The sequence below is a fragment of the Oreochromis aureus genome, linkage group 14, assembly GCF_013358895.1.
Source record: "Oreochromis aureus strain Israel breed Guangdong linkage group 14, ZZ_aureus, whole genome shotgun sequence".
NCBI classification, from domain to species: domain Eukaryota; kingdom Metazoa; phylum Chordata; class Actinopteri; order Cichliformes; family Cichlidae; genus Oreochromis; species Oreochromis aureus.
This window is the reverse complement of record NC_052955.1, coordinates 40770104-40786065: the sequence shown is the minus strand read 5'-3', so window position 1 is coordinate 40786065 and position 15962 is coordinate 40770104. Positions and strand designations below refer to the sequence as shown.

General features: G+C 40.7%; 1 long non-coding RNA gene across 5 annotated transcripts; it reads left to right on the top strand.

The window, feature by feature from the left end:
* Nucleotides 1–9138: 9138 nt before the first annotated feature.
* On the top strand, nucleotides 9139–15412 carry LOC120443635. Of its 5 annotated transcripts, none has more exons than XR_005615549.1 (5): nucleotides 9139–9179; nucleotides 12424–12619; nucleotides 12718–13191; nucleotides 13960–14667; nucleotides 14810–15412. It is a non-coding gene; the product is annotated as an uncharacterized LOC120443635 (long non-coding RNA). The 5 variants fall into 5 exon arrangements; XR_005615550.1 differs by lacking the exon at nucleotides 9139–9179 and adding an exon at nucleotides 11400–11414; XR_005615552.1 differs by lacking the exon at nucleotides 9139–9179 and having other exon boundaries at nucleotides 12084–12619; nucleotides 13960–14116; nucleotides 14275–14667.
* Nucleotides 15413–15962: the final 550 nt, after the last annotated feature.

Genomic DNA, 15962 nt, shown 5'->3' with positions numbered 1-15962 from the left:
GCATTTTCCTAATAAGCAAGTGCGCCCTAGTGTGATTTCAGGAGACAAATCCTCCCGTGATTTGTGTAAGAAAGGGCATGTGGTGGAAAACTGTGACAAAATGTGAACTGCTACTGTGACACCCCCTTATAAAAGTAGATTTTCTCTTGAAGCAACATCATGCTGACCTATTAATCATTTGTGGTGGAAATTTGTGAACAAAGTCTGCAGACACAATGAACAGTTAAAACCCAACACCTTTATTTCCCATGCATGAGGACACACGTCAGTCATAGGGCACTGAGAGTCGTCTCCGACAATGAACAATTCAGGTCCCCTTTTAAACACAGTCATGGAACAAAAGGCTTTTCGCAGTTGTAGTTCACACCTTCACTCTAAACAGAAATCATCTATCACCTGTGGGACTCTCCCCCACTCTCGGGTCAAACCTTCCTGTGTGAGCTTCCATTTCCCGAGAGACGCTCACCAGGCTCCCACCATCGGTTTCCCAGCATGAATAAGGTGTGAACCAGACACACTAAAACTAAGTGACATCAAAGGATTTTCATCAAGACAATACATTAAAGAGAAATCCCAATACACATTCAAAGATTTAAAAAAAGCAAACCGCTAACTTGAGGGATGAGCCAGTGTGTCTACACATATCAGATATTCTAGCACCAGTTTTAAATTGTATCTTTAGACACTTTGAGCTAGAAGCATCTCTTAAAAACACATTGATCCTTTAACTGGAACTGCTTCCAAATAGAGCACATTTCATTCATAATAATGTCAATCCAAACCCATAATGTATTAATGATTTTGTGTGAAAATGTGAAAATTTTTGTGTGAAATGTGGTGATTCCCAGGTTGGGGGATTGGTGTTGATACTGGAATCCAAAATTAACACCAATGTAAGATAGAGAAGAAAAGGTCAAGCCAATCAAGTCCTCAGTTTAGAAAAAAAGAAAAAGATAAATGTAAGCAGATGTGTCATTGGATAATGGCAGGTATTATGTACGACATGTATCCTGAAACAAGATAACATTCCTTAGTAGGGATTGGGAAAACTTCTGTTTACATTTTTTAGCTACTTGGCTATGGTAGTAAACAGCAGACAGACAGTAGACACTGGTGTGGCTTACTGAATGTTTTGGACTGTGTTCAGAACCTTAACTCAAAAACACAGCTGTATTGCTGGATGGAAAGATAAATACAACGCTAGATCAGGTGAAACTCAAAATTAAACTCACAGAGAATCACACGGCTATGAGGGAAAACACAACACTGGACAGAGGGAAACAATTCAATTCAATTCAATTCAATTCAATTCAATTTTATTTATATAGCGCCAAATCACAACAAAAGTTGCCTCAAGGCGCTTTATATTGTACAATAGATCGCACAATAATAAATACAGAGAAAACCCCAACAATCATATCATATGACCCCCTATGAGCAAGCACTTTGGCGACAGTGGGAAGGAAAAACTCCCTTTTAACAGGAAGAAACCTCCGGCAGAACCAGGCTCAGGGAGGGGCGGCCATCTGCTGCGACCGGTTGGGGTGAAGAAGGAAAACAGGATGAAAGACATGCTGTGGAAGAGAGCCAGAGATTAATAACAGATATGATTCGATGCAGAGAGGTCTATTAACACATAGTGAGTGGTTGGAAAGGAAAAACTCAATGCATCATGGGAATCCCCGGCAGCCTACGTCTATTGCAGCATAACTAAGGGAGGATTCAGGGTCACCTGGTCCAGCCCTAACTATATGCTTTAGCAAAAAGGAAAGTTTTAAGCCTAATCTTGAAAGTAGAGATAGTGTCTGTCTCCCGAATCCAAACTGGAAGCTGGTTCCACAGAAGAGGGGCCTGAAAACTGAAGGCTCTGCCTCCCATTCTACTTTTAAATACTCTAGGAACAACAAGTAGGCCTGCAGAGCGAGAGCGAAGTGCTCTAATAGGGTGATATGGTACTACAAGGTCATTAAGATAAGATGGAGCATGATTATTTAAGACCTTGTATGTGAGGAGCAGGATTTTGAATACAATTCTGGATTTAACAGGAAGCCAATGAAGGGAAGCCAAAACAGGAGAAATCTGCTCTCTCTTTCTAGTCCCTGTCAGTACTCTTGCTGCAGCATTTTGGATTAGCTGAAGACTTTTCAGGGAGTTTTTAGGACATCCTGATAATAAAGAATTACAGTAGTCCAGCCTGGAAGTAATAAATGCATGAACTAGTTTTTCAGCATCACTCTGAGACAGGATATTTCTAATTTTAGAGATGTTGCGCAAATGGAAGAAAGCACTCTTACATATTTGTTTAATATGTGCGTTAAAGGACATGTCCTGGTCAAAAATGACTCCAAGGTTCCTCACAGTGTTACTGGAGGCCAAGGTAATGCCATCCAGAGTAAGAATCTGGTTAGATACCATATTTCTAAGATTTTCAGGGCCGAGTACAATAACCTCAGTTTTATCTGAATTAAGAAGCAGAAAGTTAGCGGCCATCCAGGTCTTTATGTCTTTAAGACATTCCTGCAGTTTAACTAATTGGTGTGTGTTACCTGGCTTCATGGATAGATAGAGCTGCGTGTCATCTGCATAGCAGTGAAAATTTATGCTATGTCTTCTAATGATGCTGCCTAGGGAAGCATGTATAATGTAAATAGAATTGGTCCTCGACTGAACCCTGTGGAACACCATAATTGACCTTAGTGTGTGAAGAGGACTCTCCATTTACTTGAACAAATTGGAGTCTATTAGATAGATATGATACAAACCACTGCAGCGCAGTACCTGTAATACCTACAGCATGTTCTAATCGCTCTAATAGGATATTATGATCAACAGTATCAAACGCAGCACTAAGGTCTAGCAGGACAAGCACAGAGATGAGTCCACTGTCAGAGGCCATAAGAAGATCATTTGTAACCTTCACTAAAGCTGTTTCTGTGCTGTGATGAGCTCTGAAACCTGACTGAAACTCTTCAAATAAGCCATTCCTCTGCAGATGATCTGTTAGCTGTTTGACAACTACTCTTTCAAGGATTTTTGATATAAAAGGAAGGTTGGAGATTGGCCTGTAATTAGCTAAGACAGCTGGGTCTAGAGATGGCTTTTTGAGTAAAGGTTTAACTACAGCCAGCTTGAAGGCCTGTGGTACATAGCCGATTATTAGAGATAGGTTGATCATACTTAAGATCAAGAATTAATTAATGGCAGGACTTCTTTGAGCAGTTTTGTAGGAATGGGGTCTAAAAGACACGTTGATGGTTTGGAGGAATTAATTATTGAAGTTAACTCAGAAAGATCAATTGGAGAAAAGAGTCTAACTTAACATCGATGGTACTAAAAGTAGCTGTAGACGATATTACATCTGTGGGATGATTATTGGTAATTTTTCTCTAATGATAAAAATTTTATTTGTGAAGAAGTTCATGAAGTCATTACTAGTTAACGTTAAAGGGATTGTTGGCTCAGTAGAGCTCTGACTTTTTGTCAGCCTGGCTACAGTCCTGAAGAGAAACCTGGGGTTGTTCTTATTTTCTTCAATCAGTGACGAATAGTAAGATGTTCTGGCTTTGCGGAGGGCTTTCTTATAAAGCAGCAAACTATTTCTCCAGGCTAAATGATGATCCTCTAAATTTGTGACACGCCATTTCCTCTCCAACTTACGGGTTATCTGCTTTAGGCTACGTGTTTGAGAATTATACCATGGAGTCAGGGACTTTGGATTTGAGGCCTTAGTTTTCACAGGAGCTACAGTATCCAGAGTTGTACGTAGTGAGAAGGTAAAATTATTAACAAGATAATCAACCTCTGACAGAGGGCTTAAATACACCAGGAATGAGGAGGGAACAGGAAACACACGAGGAACGCAGCTGAGACAAATCAGACACAACGAGACAGAAGAAGCAAAACTAAACACACTGAACATGGAGCGCAAAATAAAACAGGAAACACTAACGGTGTGTTCACACCGAACGCGATAGACGCGAGCGAAAACGCCCCAAACGCCCCTAATTTGACGTGTGCACATTCACACCTCAACGCGTGTCCACCACAAATCCATCGCGCCTCAAAATTGCATATTTTGATGCGCATGAACCGAAAATGTGGGAGGAAGTTGTGCCAGACGGTATCTTTGCTAGATGGCAGCTGTCGAGCTAGCGTTTGAAGAGAGAGTCTCTCTTCTCTATTTACTGTGGAGAGCAGGGCAGCGGCGTTAAGGACGTCCTCGCCGTACCTGGGTCCGGTCCTCCAGAGGCGTGAGCAGTTTGGTGAGTTTCACCACTTGCTCCAGGAGCTGCGCCTGGATGACGGCCGATTTCAGCGATATCACCGTCTTTCACTCGCCCAGTTTGAGGACCTGCTGTCCCGCGTCGGTCCCAGGATTGCCCGCCTAGACACCAACTACAGGCGCTCAATCCCACCTGCAGAGCGCCTGTCCATCTGCTTGAGGTTAGTAAAAGTGTTTAATACAGTAGTCCTTTATTGATACCTGTGCTAATATATGCTAAACTATCATTTATACACTGCTAACATGGCTGTGGTATGCTAACAGTGAATGCCGTCGGTGTTTACTGATAGTAAACTGTGGTATGGAGACGACTGTTTATAATATTTCTAGTGATACTCGAAAGGTCTCATCAAGTCCCGATTTAATTCGATTTATGCTGTTATCAGTGTTAGCAATGATAGCATGGCTGTGGTGTCTATCAATGTATGCTCTTGGTGTTTGCTGATATCAAACTGTGGTATGAGGCCCAGTGTGGGTTAATCTTTGTAGTGATACTCCTTTTTTTTTTTTTTTTTTTTTTTTTTTTATTTAGACCTGGTTTAATTCTGGTATAGTTGAATATTTGTATATAATCCCTGCAGCTGTCACACTCTATAACAGGGGTCAAAAGCCTTTCTTAAAACTGAGAGCTAGATAAAATTGTGAACAGTTTGGTTCATCTTTAGTTATATGGTTCTATCTAGCATATTCTATCTTGATATACTATGTCTTATCACAGGTTAATTTTTCAAAAATATTAACAATGATTTAAGCAAGGAAAGGGCTACATGTCAACATACAACTCTTTATTGTGTGAAGGCCTCAGGCATTCACACTATTGAGATCCTGTTTCTCTTTATTCTTTATCCTTTATTGTGTGGATGCCCTAAAAGGGCTTCCACACTATTGAGTTCCTGTTTTAAACTTTATTCTTCAAGTTGCTGCACCGTTTTTCGGTACTTAACTACTCCCTCAGTTTTCAGCCGATTTTCTCCGTTCAAACTCTAAACTGTTCTGCTATTTCTGCTAATTCCGGCTATATCTTTTGGTGTTTATTACTATTATACTTTTAAAATATTACACTTTTTTTCCTTTAATTTGTCCCATTGAAATGAATGGGAAACTTCCACAATTCTGCTAAAACTTGCTTGTCTTTGAAACTTAACTACGTCCTCATGCTTTCACCTAGAAACTCCCTTCAAACTTTAAAATGTTCTCGGATTATTGGGCTATTCCTGTCTGATTCAGCTTTTTCAGATCTTCTACCGTTTTAATCTTATCTCTCTTTAAGTTTTCAGTTGCAAAATTGTGATTTTTCAGAAAATACATGCGTTGCTATGGTTGCTATGCAATTAAGTCAGAGTGAGTGCTGGTCCGTTCTGAATTTTCTCTTCATGTCTAAACAACTTCTTGCTACTCACTCAATTTCCACTCAACCCCCACAAATTATACATCAAAACGTAGGTATTTTTGCTGGCTTTCAGAAAATGTCACTATCTTTATTGTGAAGTTTACCGTTTTTTCGCAATTTGCCTCGGAGTGACACAAGGTCTGACAAGTCCCCATTCAAAGTCTATGGGGAGGTTTTGAAATTCAGAGCTGAAATTCTGTAACAGGAGGCATTTTCAAATCGCCATATCTCCTTAACAAAGCAAAGTTAGGACATGAGGCTTGTGCCAATATCTTCAGACACTGCTGACACTCACAGTGGAAGCAGTTTTTACAATTATCTTACCGTTAAGCAATGAATTACGTTTGTTTGAGGGTGGAAATCTGTCCTTCTGTCAGTCTTCAAACTCTGGAAATGAAGCCGTTTCTTCTCTCGTCATATCTCCGCGACGGAGGTAGAACGAGCTATGAAAATCGCAGTCAAAATACACCAAAGTCCGCTGATTCACCCAGTACAGGAAATATGCTGCTAGCCCTCCTAGTTTTTGAGTTACACGACGTTTTGTAACTCCAAAAAACGGCGTTTTTCGCCTCTCACCGCGATCTATTTTCTGACTGCCCAAGTATCTGTCTTTCAGACCGCCGCCCCCTTTCCAGGTGGCGCAATCAGTAAATACACGGCTCTGCAGCTCAAAGGTCGTGGGTTCAATCCCACCTTGGTCCACGTTTTTTTTTTCACTACAAATTTATACACTATCACAGACCTGTAATTTATATTGCTAATCTATTACAATTCTGCAAAGTTTTATGATTTTAGCAGCTTTTCTAATATGGACCTCAGATTCTTGTTAACGCTCCATGGCAGAAACAAGTACACAGCCTGATGAAGCAGACAGAGGCAGTACCTCTGACTGGTGAATTTGAGCAGAACCAGGTTGTTCTTTCATTTCATTTCTTTATTTATTTCACACATGGTTCAACAGTGTTTCTTTTTCTACATACAGAACCTTCTGCCTCTTTTCAGCAGAAATTCTGCTCATTCACCTCATCTCTTGTGTTGGAGTGCCCTCTTGTGGCGCCTTTTGGGTAGTGCCTTAGTAAACATGAACACTGCAAAGAAGTGGTATCAGACTGGTTTGTAGTGGAGGAATTTGTTGCCAGTTTCTTTCATCTTTAATCCGTATTCATGTTGTAATGTAGTAGTACCACAATATGGCAGAAACACCATGTTTTGGCACAAATACTTTGATTTGGTATACTTAAGCTTCTTCACCCCTTTTCAGCAAAATTTTCAATTTTTTCACCCCTTTTCAGCACAAATTCCAGCTTTTTTGGCTGTTTTCAGAAAAAAAAACTCTTTTCAGCAGAAACTCTGCTGATTCATCTCTTTTCAGCGCAAGTTTCTGCTTCTTTGCCTCTTTTCTGCAGAAATTCTGCTGATTCACCTCTTTTCAGCCTTTTCACCTCTTATCAGCACAATTCTCAGCAGTTTCTGCTCATTTCACCATAATTGTCAGTCTCTCCATCTCTTACCTTGTGAGAGTGAATTTGGCACAGTGAGATGAGTAGCCGCCTTGTGCCCAGGAGGGCCAGGTTCGAATCCTGCTCAGGATGACATTTTTTTTTCACCACCATACAACTTTTTGCAACTTTTCATCTTTTTCAGCTTTTCAGCAGACAGCTTCAGCGTTAAGGCATCCACACAGCATTTTTGCAGGAAATGCAAATTGTGTGGATGCCCTCAAAGGGCTTCCACACTATTGAGTTCCTGTTTCTCTTATTCTTTATCTTTATACTTTATTCTTCTAGTTGCTCCGTATTTCGCCGTTTAACTACTGCTTCAGTTTTCAGCCGATTTTCACCGTTCAAACTCTAAACTGTTCTGCTCTTTCTGCTAATGACTGCTATGACTTTTGGTGTTTATTACTATTATACTTTTTAAAATATTACACTTTTTTCCTTTAATTTGTCCCATTGAAATGAATGGAAAACTTCCACAATTCTGCTAAAACTTGCTTGTTTTTGAAACTTGACTACTTTGTCATACTTTCACCTAGAAACTCCATTCAAACTTTCAAATGTTCTCAAATTATTGGGCTATTCCTGTCTGATTCAGCTTTTTCAGATCTTCTACCGTTTTAATCTTATCTCTCTTTAAGTTTTCAGTTGCAAAATTGTGATTTTTCAGAAAATACATCCGTTGCTATGGTTGCTATGCAATTAACTCAGAGTGAGCGCAGGTCTGTTCTGAATTTTCTCTTCATGTCTGAACAACTTCTTGCTACTCGCTCAATTTCCACTCAACCCCCACAAATTATACATCAAAACGTAGGTATTTTTGCTGGCTTTCAGAAAATGTCACTATCACTGTTGTGGAAGTTACAGATTTTTATCAAATCGCCTCAGAGCAACACAAAGTCTGAAAACTCTCCATAGAAAGTCAATGGAGAGTCTGTTCAAAATCAGCGCTGGGACTCTCTAATGAGAAGCATTTTCAAATCGTCATATCTCTTGAACAAAGCAAAGTTAGGACATGAGGCTTGTGCCAATATATCTTCAGACACTGCTGACACTCACAGTGGAAGCAGTTTTTACAATTATCTTACCGTTGAGCAATGAATTACGTTTGTTTGAGGGTGGAAATCTGTCCTCCTCTCAGTTTTCAAACTCCGAAAATGAAGCCGTTTCTTCTCTCGTCATATCTCCGCGACGGAGGTACATAGAGCTATGAAAATCGCAGTCAAAGTACACCAAAGTCCGCTGATTCACCCAGTACAAGATTTATGCTGCTAGCCCTCCTAGTTTTTGAGTTACATGACGTTTTGTAACTCCAAAAAACGGCGTTTTTCGCCTCTCACCGCGATCTAATTCTGACTGCTGAAGTCTCTGTGTTTTAGACACCCGCCCCCTTTGTGACCAGACCTCATTTGGCTCAGAGGGTTGAGCCAACACGTTCTCACTCCCAACTCGTCAAATGTGTGACGCATGGTCAGGCTCCCTCTGCTTCACTTATCGACGCGCAGGGTACCCCCCTGGCGTCGAGAATTGACGTGCAGGGTCCTCCTATTGAATACTATAGCGCTCCCTAAACGTTGTTTATTGACGACAAGAGATTGCCGCGGAAGAGCCTGTTGTCCGTATATTTATACATTTCCGAAATCACATTGTAGTGACGTGTACTGAACACAATATATTATATAATGTAAACAACTACCTGAGAAACAGCAGATACAGCAGCTAAATTAATTATAGGCTATTACTTTTGTATCGTTTATTGCATTTATGGAGGGAGTGATGTATGCTGGGTAATGGCACAGCTAGTGACACGGTGACTTTATTCACCCGCTTCGGATGTTCAGTCCATCAGGCGTTATTAGCAGAAATCAGTCCCATAGATATGGGCCATCTCCACCTGCTAGATTGTTCAGAAGGTTGTTATCATCCATCCAGATGGAGGATCACTAACAGGAGCGTGGAAGACTCCAGAATCCACTCTGGCTGGAATCCGGTGGATACAGCAGTGTTACAGGTAAGACCATTTAAACGGACAGCATTCATAGAATGACTATTAAAAGTCAGCGAGTGTCAATAATGTTAATGTGGTTATGTTAGTAATACAGCGAGTGCTAATATAACAGCTTTAAGATGCATTTGTAGATATTATTACGTGTTTTACCGTCTTTATGGTGCTAGCTTAAAGTTACGGTGTAAACGTTACACTTTTGGCTCTCAGCGAAGGCGGTCACACTTTTCTCCTCTCCTCCTTTCCCCTATCTTCCCTGCTTAGCTGCTTATGTCCTTGTCTTGTCTCGTGTCTTTTCTTCTGTCACTCCCTGGAACACTCTCTCACAGTCTGTGTCTAAAAACCTAAAGAGAACTATGGATTTGATCAACTGGTCTCTGAATGCTATTGACACCCTCTTCTCAACGAGAAGCCTGGGCTCGGGAGAGCCCGAGTGCCCTGGAGGGACCTTCCCTGCCGGATACACGATGGACGGGTGGCAGACATGGAGGATCGTGTGCCTGGCGGGACTGTCGATCGAGGACGCTAAAGATATCTACCTATTCGGAACCATGATAACAGGGTTCTTGCTGATCGGACCTGGCCTGGCCCTGGCTTATCAGAGAATTAAGAAAGCGGAACCGGCTGTCTATTCCGCCACAAAGCTGCCCGCTGAGTGAATACTCAGAATAACATCTCTGAGCGGATACTGGGTCACATCAAGGAAGAATCCGCTCAAATCAACATCTATGGGGGGAAGTTGGAATACATCACGGATCAGTTGGCTGCGGTCGCAAGGTCTCAGAATCTGCTCTGTGAGCAAAAGAGTGACAAGATCTCGGATTCGAAGGTAAATAACATCATGGAAAAACTCGCAGCTATCCAACGGATGATGGAGGGACCAGTGTCGGAGTGCTAAAAGAAACAGCTCGAAATTCTCATGAGTTGTTGGAAGACAATTGCTATCATAATATGGCTACCCCTCCGGCGCCAGCTGCGGGCTCAAGGCTGGAGCCGACCAAAACAATCCCTGATAACGACTATGTTGAGACTGTTCCTTCCCATCCCATGCAAGGCCACCTGGGTTGGCTGGTAGACTGTTTACTTAGCCTGGCAGGGCGAAGGACACTGTCTCCGCTGAACTTTGGACACACACACACACACACATACACTGATATGCACACACTGATCCCCCCTCCCTTTCCAAACGCCTTCGATGCTTCCCTCCCCCATGATGTGGACATCGGGTCAGCTGGCGGCGCAGTCGAAAGGTTGCAGCAGTCCCAGATCAGATGTGCACACTGTGTTTACTGTGTCATGATATCCCCCTACCCTACCCTGTGGCTTGTTGTGTCTTTCATAATGTTGTGCTGTGGTTATCCATGTGCTTTTTTGTGCAGAGGAGTTTTTTTTTTGTTTCCTGCTCCCGTGCTGTCCTGCCATGGAAGCACAGCATGAGAGGAGGTCTCTTTTTTTCCTCTTGTACCGTCCCTTTGTTGTGTACATTTCAGTGTTCTTTTCTGCAACGCTACCGATCTCCGACTTGTAACCCCATGTGATGTCTGTGTAATGTGTGTAAGGTCGGGGGGGGTCCCATCTCACTGCAGGGCAACCTGTTCGTGACAAATAAAGCTGATTCTGATTCTGATTCTGATTATATTGTAGTAAAGCTGTTACTGTTTAAACGATGTTGGGACAGAAATATTAGCTTCTGTCATGACTGATGAAGTTACTAGTTAATAAAGTTTCCAGTAAAGTGATTAATCGCAGCCACAGATTGACAGTAAATATCCTGATTAGCTTCAATGCATCTGTAATAAATATGTGCACGTTTCAGTACTTCGTTTAAACTGTATGATACTTATACTGACCCAGGGTCAGTGTAAAATACAACCCTAGCTGTGTGAACAAAGCCTGGCTCCTTTAATCCTGCATGACAAACCTCAGGATGCAGGTTATTATTACTCTTTCCTGCTGGCACACCTGTCACACCTGAGAGTCAGCTAGAAACTTACAGTGACGTGGACATCATGCAAAGACTGCCAGACTCTGTAATACTGTAAATGATCAGTGACTCAGGTTAACACTAAACTTTAAACAGTACCTCTGTGTCTCTGTGTGTGGTGAACATCTGGAATCAGATTGAGTCAGGCTGCATCAGCTGAATCTGTTATTTGTAAATATCAATATTTTTTATTCAGGTGTGGGGATAATATGTAAGACTGCAGTGAAGCGATGTACCAGATTAATCCCTGGCCAAAGGTATCGTACTTAAATCAGACTACTGATCCAGCCACATCAGACTTTTGTGAGGTCTGTTTAAAGTAGACTTAAAATGAACTGCAGGTTCCTGAGAGGTGGACTGTGAGCACAGAAACACATGTTCATACATACAGCTGCAGCAAGCTTACATTAATTTTAAATAGATTTGTTACTCTGATGTCTGTCTCTCTGTTAGTCCTCTGACAGACTGGTGACCTGTCCAGGTTTGCTCTACCTATGACTACTGGGACAGGCTCTTGCTCCTGTAATAGAAATTTTCTATTATTCTCATTTAAAGTATTTAAGTGCTTATGCATATGCTTAGTTGTGATACTGTTATAGACTGTTCAGTGAAAGTTTCTAAAACTAGATGAACTTACTTCAGCGTCAGCAGTTTGAGAAAACAACTCCCTTTACAGGTGCTGATAAGGCCAAGGGCACAAAACAGTGTAGCGAGGCGAGTGAAGTGTGGTATGATCAGTTTGTAACTTCCTCCCTCTTCCTTGGAATGCACAGAGTAGGAGCACGACTTCTGTGGCAGAGCTGACATGACTGTGAACTGTGATGTTTGATGTGTGTTGGCTCTCCTGCGCGCAGTAATAAATAGCTTGATCACAGCTCTTTCTGTGTTGCAGACTTTATTTACAAAATTCCATGATACCCCCCCACTGTGAACATGAATTGAATATTCAGAAGACATTTGTTTAAATAGTTCTAGAAATCTGAGCTGTTGGTGTGGTAATAATATTAGAGCTGGCAATCTTTCCTACTGAATCTCTACTCTGAGTCATGTTACCTGAGATTAATTCTATGTTTACCTGACAGCCTGGACAAATGTGCTGTGTGAAGGATGTAAATCAAATCAGATCTTAACTGCTTACATTTAAGGAACCTGGTCATATTTAATTGTAATATGAACCAATGATTTTCTGATTGCTGATTCTAAGAGAGTCTTTGTGGAAATCCTGTTTGGCTTTTTATCATTTTAATTCTCTTTTCTGTTTTCCAGAACAGTTCTCCACAGTCGCTGTCCACATGGGTCAGTGGGACCAAGAAGCACACTGCTAATGTGTGGACTCTGACCAGCAACACCCAGCAAGACTCAGGCAGCGTTTTCTATCTCCCAGCTGGAGTTTTTTTGTTTGTCTGTGACTGGAGAGTCAGATTTTTGTTGAGGCTGGAGGAACAGCCTCACACTTGCAGAGGTAAGTCAGTTTGCAGAGATCCCTCCCACCCTGGCTTTTATGTGGCAGATTTCTTATCTGAAACAGTAACATTTCAGTGACTGCTGCTTATACCACAGGTTAATACATGCTACTGATCCCTGATGGGAGAATCATCACCTCTGCCAACAAAGAAGCCTGGTGGATATTTGTTTACAGACTGATGATGGGACACCATGCTCTGCATCTTCAAAGTTTGTCTCTTGCTTATTATTGATAAACAGTAATGTGAAGTATGCTCATATCTAGTATAACTGGACCAACCTGGTGCTCTTCATTTATGGAGGCTGTTGAGTCTGAATGTTGGATGTTGTGTATCTCGTATTCTCTGGGCTTTGTTGTCCTCAGTCTTTTTGCAGGATCAGAAAACAAAACCAGGATGACCGTAAATGTTTCTTCTCCAATTGGATGATGATAAGACTGTGACACGGGATGCCACCTTTAGTCTTGTGATGAAGCAAAGCTCAGGAAGAAGTGTGATTAAATTGTACCCACATGTGTGCTGCTGAGAAGGATGTACAGGGGCACCTGCAGCCAAATCCAAGCCTCCTCAGGTTAGTTGTAGTTGCAGAATGCTATAGGCCTGAGACAGCTGAGGCATCAAATGTTTGATTAAAGCGATGAAAAAGAGAAGTTTCTTCCCTATAATTATCACTTTTTAAAATCTTTAGCAACTTCAGGTCTGTCAGCGTGCTGAGGTCACAGAAACAAGAAAAGCAGCTTCAGACTTCAGAGTGTTGTTTACAGTTTTCTGTCATCATGATCTCCCCTGAAGTTTATCACTATTATACAAGCATTAAGTCCACAGTACTGTAATGAGGATTCTGACTTTGGTCACAGTTGCATAATATTTTAATAATATACAATTATTTTTTATAATTCATATTTTTTCTGTTAATTAAAAATTTACTTTGTGAAATTTGTATTTGAGAATGCAGAATGTGACAATATATTTTGGTTCAATATTTAATTTCTTTCAGTTGCAATTGTTAAATGAAATACATATATATATATATATATATATACATATATATATATGTGTATATATGTGTGTATATATATTCTAATTTAGCAAACTAATTAATCAAAAATATATATACATATATCTGTATTAGTTTTAATAAATTAATTTGACAGCTGTATTGAAAATACCATATTGTATTCATACAGAATCAGTATGGTATCATTGTTTGTCTGTTCACTGATTGCTGAAACTAAGAGGTAGTTTGTTCTGTGTAGATCTAAAGTATCCAAAGTTGAGCTCTAATGTTTCTTCACCCTTGTGTGTGTGATATGTGATTTCCTACATGCTGGGAGAGCAGAGCGGCTGTTTGTGCTCACAGATGGTGACGGTGTGGAGAGACGGTGGTGTTTCCTCAGAAGAACTAGCAGAGTCACCAACGACACGAGTCCTTCTCACCACCTTGACTTGCTGACTGATGCTCGTCTGCACTGCACAGAGGAAATCAACTGACCGAGGTTTGTCCAGTGCAGTGCTATGAAATGTGTATTTGTTTTATGCTTATAGATATGTTTTTCTTGACAGAGGCTCTGCAGAGGTTGGACAAAGCAGAGAAAATATGTGCTTTACATTTTACTGTGATTTATTGAGATATTTGTTGCCTGATGTTCAGCAGGAATGGAGGAATGGAATCAAAGGGAGAAGTTTTTGATGTTTTTGTAATGATGTAAGTAAATCTCCAGTTTCTGAGTGAGGGAGAGAGGAGTCATCATCCAGGTAAAGTGACGTGGATCAGTGGATACACTTGTCTCCCCTTTAAAGGAGACACTCTTAGAGAGAGACGATCCGAGTCATCATAAAATGTTAGTGCTTTCAAATACACAAACATTTTTAAAGGACAAAATCGAACATCCCACTTTGACTGTAATACAATTAAATCTTTGCATGTGTGTTTTCAAACTCTCAGATGGGCAGGATATCACTGTTAGACTGTCTAACCTGCAGGAGCAGCACTGAATGATCACCACACATGAGCATGTTCCTGCAACATTCAGCAGCTTTGCTTTTGGTAAGTAGAGTTACCTAACTACAGTAACTATAAACACATGCCATCCATTTCTAACGGCCTGGTTACTTCCTGTCAGTTATTTTAGAAACCATGTGGTCACCTGACCTAACACTGTTTCTTCTTCTTCCCCTTAATGTTGAAGTGTCAAATGTCAAACAGCTGGAGAGGAAACTACACCAGTGTACTGGGATGTTTCACCAACACGTGCCAGACGCTGTAACTTCATGGTTTCATCACCAGAGACAGCCCCGCCCACCTCAGGACCTCGCCATTGATCATGATGATTATAATAATGACAGCGAGCGGAACTAAGACTGTAAAAATCCACGACCAGAATGTTTAGATGCTTTCTAATTATTAATGAATACTGAGAGCCTCTTGCTGTGTTTTGTCTGTTTTGTTTTTTTGTTTTTTTTTACCTCATTTGTTACTAACAAAGTTCAACAAACTCACACAGTTTACATTCTGTATGTTTCCATCTTTACCAGCCACACTCTACCTGCATTTAAGAAAACAAACCGTAGAAATCATCGTTTTTCTCTTTTGTAATTGATGATAATTCAGTGAAGATACTCTGCTGCTTCCTTTTATTGCATCACACATTGCTTTAAGTTTTTCAGTGTCCAGTTATTTTTTTACTGCTGTTTGAATTCTCTGCATGTTTGGCCCTGTAGACTGTTTAATGGACTGCTTGTCTTGTAACCGCTGCCTGTTTTTGACTAAAGATTTGGATTTCTGACTTTAACACAGCCTCTGCGTGTCCTCCCTTTGTGTCCTCTTCCTCTGTGAATGTGTTGCATGTGTCACAGATTCATTTATTAACAGCTTTCCCACAGTCAGTTGCATCAGCATTCATTCACAGCACATTGCAGAAGGATTCAGATTAATACAGTGATCTTATAGTCAGAATTATCCTGACAGACTGCCACTGTAAATTATCTTTCATCAGGTAAATTTTAAAGTTCAGTATTTCAAAGCAGGCGTTATGAAGAATCATACTGGCATTAGGACTGGAACAATATGTACTAACAAAGTCAAAGTTTTTTAATTATGCTAAAATATTGGAAGACAATCAACTTTTAGTGTTTTCTGCATATTAATTATACTGAAATAGAGATGGTGACCCTAACTGTACAGAAGCACTAAACAACTGACAATCTAACAAACATTATTGGCCCAAACCGTCATGCACAGTGAGTCTGATCCTGTGCTGTGAGAGTCTGACAAGCATGTTTCTGGTCAGTTTGGAAGAAATAATATCACAATGTTGATCTTTTTTTCAATATTCCTTCTCT